The sequence below is a fragment of the Pongo pygmaeus genome, chromosome Y (assembly GCF_028885625.2).
Source record: "Pongo pygmaeus isolate AG05252 chromosome Y, NHGRI_mPonPyg2-v2.0_pri, whole genome shotgun sequence".
Lineage (NCBI taxonomy): Eukaryota > Metazoa > Chordata > Mammalia > Primates > Hominidae > Pongo > Pongo pygmaeus.
This window is the reverse complement of record NC_072397.2, coordinates 40,214,577-40,220,217: the sequence shown is the minus strand read 5'-3', so window position 1 is coordinate 40,220,217 and position 5,641 is coordinate 40,214,577.

The following is a 5,641-nucleotide window of genomic DNA, read 5'->3' as shown; positions in this document are numbered from 1 at the left end:
ATTTACCCATTTCTTCTAGATTTTCTAGTTTATTTGCATAGAGGTGTTTGTAGTATTCTGTGATGGTAGTTTGTATTTCTGTGGGATTGGTGGTGATTCATCTTGCATTAATTTTTGTATGAGGTATAGGAAAGGGATCCAGTTTCAGCTTTCTGCATATAGCTATCCAGTTTTCCCAGTACCAGGGAATCCTTCCCCCATTGCTTGCTTTTTTTAGGCCTGTCGAAGATCAGATCATTGTAGATATGTGAATTACTTTAAGCAGTATGGTCATTTTCACGATATTGATTCTTCTTGTCCATGAACATAAATTTTTTTCCATATTTTTGTGTCCTCTGTTATTTCCTTGAGCAGTGGTTTGTAGCTCTCCATAAAGAAGTCCTTCACATGCTTTGTAAGTTGCGTTTCTAGTAATTTTATTTTCTTTAGAGCAATTGTGAATTTGAGTTTGCTCATGATTTGGCTCTCGTGTGTCTATTATTGGTTTATAGAAATGCTTGTGATTTTTGCACATTGATTTTTTAGCCTGACATTGCTGGTGTTCTTTACAAGCTTAAGAAACTTATAAAATAGACAAGTTAAGGAGTATTGGAGCTGAGAAAACGGGATATTATAAATTTACAGCTGTGTCATCTGCAAACAGGGATAATTTGATTTCTTTTATTTTTATTTGAATACCCTTTATTTCTTTCTCTTGCCTGATTGTCCTGGCCAGAACCTTCAATATTATGTTTAATAGGAGTGGTGAGAAAGGCCATGCTTGTCTGGTGCCTTTGTTTTATGTTTTCAAAGGGAATGTTTCCAGGTTTTGCCCATTCGGTATAATATTGCCTATGGGTTTGTCACAAACAGCTCTCATTAGTTTCTGATACATTCCATCAATACCCAGTTTATTGAGTGTTTTTAGCAAAAAGTGATGTTGAATTTTATCAAAGGCCTTTTCTGCATCTATAGAGATAATTATGTGTTTTTTGTCATCAGTTCTCTTTATGTGCTGGATTATGTTTATTGATTTGCATATGTTGAAACCAGACTAGCCATCTAAGGATGGAGCTGACTTTATTTTGATAGATAAGCTTTTTGATGTGTTGCTGGATTCAGTTTGCCAGTATTTTATAGTGGATATTCACTTCAATGTTCATCAGGGATATGGGTCTGAAATTTCCTTTTTTTGTTGCATCTCTGACAGGCTTTGGTAGTAGGATGATGCTGGCCTCATAAAATGAGTTCAGGAGGAGTCCCTCTTTTTCTACTGTTTGGAATAGTTTCAGAAGGAAATGGCACCAGCTTTTCTTTGTATGTCTGGTCGAAGCCAGCTGTGAATCTCTCTGGTCTGATGATTTTTTGTTTGGTAGGCTATTAATTACTGCCTCAATTTTGGAATGTGTTAGTCTCTTCAGGGATTCTACTTTTTTTCTGATTTAGTCTTCGAATGGTGTATGTGTCCAGGAATTAATTTATTTCTTCTAGATTTTTTAGTTTATTTGAGGTGTTTACAGTATTCTCTTATGGTAGTTTGTGTGTCTAGAGATCAGTGGTTACATCCCCATGGTCATTTTTTTACTGTGTCTAATTGATTCTTCTCTCTTTTTTCTTTATTAGTCTGGCTAGCAGTCTATCTATTTTGTTAATCTTTATAGCAACAACAAAAATGCTCTTGGACTCATGGATTTTTGGAAGGATTTTCCTGTTTCTATCACCTTCAGTTACGCTCTGAACTCAGTTATTTCTTTTTTGTGTCAGGTTTTGAATTTGTTTGTACTTGCTTCTCTAATTCTTTTCCTTTCTTTCTTTTTTTCTTCTTTTTTTTTTTTTTTTAAGGTGTCTCATCCTGTCACCCACACTGGAGTAGAGTGGTGCCACCTCAGCTTACTGTGACTTTTATCTTTTGGGTTCAAGAGATTATCCCACTTCACCCTCCCGAGTATCTGGGATTAAAATTGTGTGCCATTTTGACAGGCTACTTTTTTGTATTTTCTGTAGAGATGGAGATTCGTCATGTTGGTTGGCCAGGCTGGTCTTGGAGTCATGAACTCAGGCTACCTGCCTGGCTCAACTTCCCAAGTGCTGAAATAACAGGCATGAGCTACCATGCCCATCCTTCTAGTTCTTTTCATTCTGATTTTAGGGTGTTGATTTAAATCTGTCCCACTTTCTGACGTGGGCATTTAGTGCTATTAATTTCCCTCTTAACACTGCTTTAGCTGTGTCCCGGAGATTCTGGTAGGTTGTGTCTTTGTTCTCATTGGTTTCAAACAACTTCTTTCTTTCTTTCTTAATGTTGTTATTTACCCAGTGGTCATTCAAGAGCAGGTTTTACAGTTTCCATGTAGTTGTGCAGTTCTGAATGAGTTTCTCAATCCTGAGCTCTAATTTTATTCCACCCTGGTTTGAGAGATGGTTTGTTTTGATTTCTGTTCTTTTGCGTTTGATGAGAAGTGTTTTACCTCCAATTATGTTCTCTATTTTAGAATAAGTGCTATATGGTGCTGAGAATAATGTATATTATGTTGATTTGGGGTGGAGAGTTCTGTAGATATCTATTAGCTCTGCTTGATCAAGAGCTGAGTTCAAGTCCAGAGTATTCGTGTTAATATTCTGTCTCATTTATCCGTGTAATATTGATAGTGGGGTGTTAAAATCTCCCACTATTATTGTGTGGGAGTCTAGGCTGTGTAAGTCTCTAAGAACTTGCTTTATAAATCTGGGTGCTCCTGTACTAGGTTCATATATATTTAGGATCATTATCTGTTTACCATTATGCAACTACTTTCTTTGTCTTTTTTGATCTATGTTGGTTTACAGTTTGTCTTAGGAGAGACTAGAATTACAATCCCTGCTTTTTTTTTTTTTTTTTACTTTCCATTTGCTTGGAAAATATTCCTCCATCCTTTTAGTTTGAGCCTATATGTGTCTTCACTCATGAGATGGGTCTCCTGAATATAGCATAACAAAGTGTCTTTACTCTTCATCCAATTTGCCAGTCTGTGTACTTTAATTGGCAAACTTAGTTCATTTACATTGAAGGTTAATATTGTTATGTGTCAATTTGATCCTGGCATAGCAATGCTAGCTGGTCATTTTGCATACTAGTTGATCCACTTTTTTCATAGTGTTGTTATTTTGATATTTTTTTCAGTGGTGAGTACAGGTTTTTTCTTTCCATATTTAGTGTTTTCTTCAGGAGCTCTTCTAAGGCAGGCATGGTGGTGACGAAAACCATTTACATTTGTTTGTCTGTAACAATTATATTTTTCTTTTACTTATGAAGATTTGTTTGCCTGAATATAAAATTCTAGGTTGAATTTTTTTTTTCTTTAAGGATGATGAATATTGGCCCCTACTCTCTTCTGGCTTGTAAGGTTTCTGCAGGGAGAGCCACTGTTATTCTGATGGGCTTCCTTTTGTAGGTAACCCTGACCTTTCTCTCTGGCTGTCCTTAAAGTTTTTTCTCTTTGTTCAACCTTGGAGAATCTGACAGATATAGGTCTTGATGTTGCTCTTCTCGAGGAGTGTCTTAGTGGTGTTATCTGTATTTCCTGAAACTGAATGTTGGCCTGTCTTGCTGGGTTGTGGAAGTTCTACTGGATAATGCCTTGAAGTGTGTTTTCAAACTCGGTTCCATTTTCCCCATCACTTACAGGTACACCAATCAATTGTAGGTTTGGCCTTTTGACATGGTCCCATATTTCTTGGAGGCTAGTTTGTTCCTTTTTATTCATTTTTCTCTAATCTTGTCTTCACACTTTATTTCATTAAGTTGATCTTCCTTCTCTAATATCCTTTCTTCATCTTCATCGATTCAGCTACTGATACCTGTTTTTGCTTCACAATGTTTCTTGCACTGTGTTTTTCATCTCCATGAGGTCATACATGTTCTCCTCTAAACTGGTTATTTTTGTTAGCAGTTCCTGTAACGACTTATCAAGGTTCTTAGCTTCCTTGAATTGGGTTAGAACATACTCCTTTAGCTCAGAGAATTTTGTTATTACTGACCTTCTCAACTTTACTTCTGTCAATTCATCAACCTCATTCTCCATCCACTTTTGTGCGCTTGCTGCAGAGTGCTTGGAATCACTTGGGGGAGAAGAGGCATTCTAGTATTTTTGAATTTTTAGCACTTTTGTGCTGGATATTCCTCATTTTTTGCGGATTTGTCTACCTGGGATCTTTGATGCTGATGGTCTTTGGATTGGGTTTTTGTGTGTATGTACTTTTTGTTGATGTTGATGTGACTGATTTCTGTTTGTTACTTTTTCTTCTAACAGTCAGGCATCTCTTCTGCAAGTCTGCTAGAGTTTGCGGGCGATATACTTTAGATGCTGTTTGCCTGGGTGTCATTATCTGAAGTTGCAGAACAACAATAATTGGAAGATTTGTTCCCGAATTGTACCTGACTGGTGCCAGCCAGAGCTCTCCTGTAGAAGTATCTGTTGAGCCCTGCTGGGAGGTGTCTCCTAGTCAGGAGGCACATGAGTCAGGGGCACATTTGAAAAGGCAGTCTGTCCCTGAGCAGAGCTTGAGCACGCTTCTGGGAGATACCCTGCTCTCTTCAGAGCAGGCAGGCAAGAATGTTTAAGTCTGCTGAAGTTGCACTCACAGCCATCCCCTTTCTCACAGGTTCTGTCCCAGGGAGATGGGAGTTTTACATATAAGCCCCTGACTGGAGCTGCTGCCTTTCTTTCAGACATGCCCTTCTTAGTGAGGAGGAATCTAGAGAGCCAATCTGGCCACATCTGCTTTGCTTGCTTCTGTGAGTTCCATGTAGGCCAAACTTCCTGGCAGCTTTCTTAACACTGTGAGGGGAAATCCTTATACTCAAGTCTCAGTAATGGTGATCAATCGCCTCGCCACCAAGCTTGATCATTCCAGGTTGACTTCAGACTTCTAGGTGGATAGTGAGAATTTGAAGCCAGTGGATCTCTGCTTGTCGTGCTGCATGGGAGTGGGACCTGATGAGTGAGACCACTTGGTTACCTGGCTTTAGCCCCCTTTGCAGGGGTGTGAATGGTTCTTTGTCACTGGGGTTCCAGGTGCCACTGCGGTACAAATTTTTTTTTTTTGCAGCTATCTCAGCCTCTGCCCAAGCAGGCACCCAATTTTGTGCTTGAAACCTAAGCCTGTGGTTGCATAGGCACACTAGGGAATCTCCTGGTCTGTGAGTTGCAAAACCTGTGAGAAATGTGCAGAATGTGGGCTTGATAGCACAGCCCCTGATGGCTTTCCTTGGCTGGGGAGGAAATCCCCAGCCCCTCACACTTCCTTGGTGAGGCAACACTCACCGTGTATCTGCTGCCATTTGCGGGCTGCACTCAATGTCTAACCAGTCCCAGTGAGATGAACTGGGTACCTTAGGTGGAAATGCAGAAATTACTGGTCTTTTGTTGGTCTCTCTGGGAGCTGCCAACAAGAACTGTTCCTTTTCAACCATCTTGGCAGATGCCCACTGGCTTTTATTCTTATTTAAAGTGTGCACTCTTGAAATTACCAGAAGTTTCACTTGTATTTTTTAAAAGCAAAAAGGAAAAGAACAGGGAGAATTATTTTAATAAATTAGTCTCTGTCTTCAAATGTCAATCAAAATCAGTGCCATTTTGTGAAAGGTGAAGGAAAAACTAATAGACCAAAAACATGTGATTTC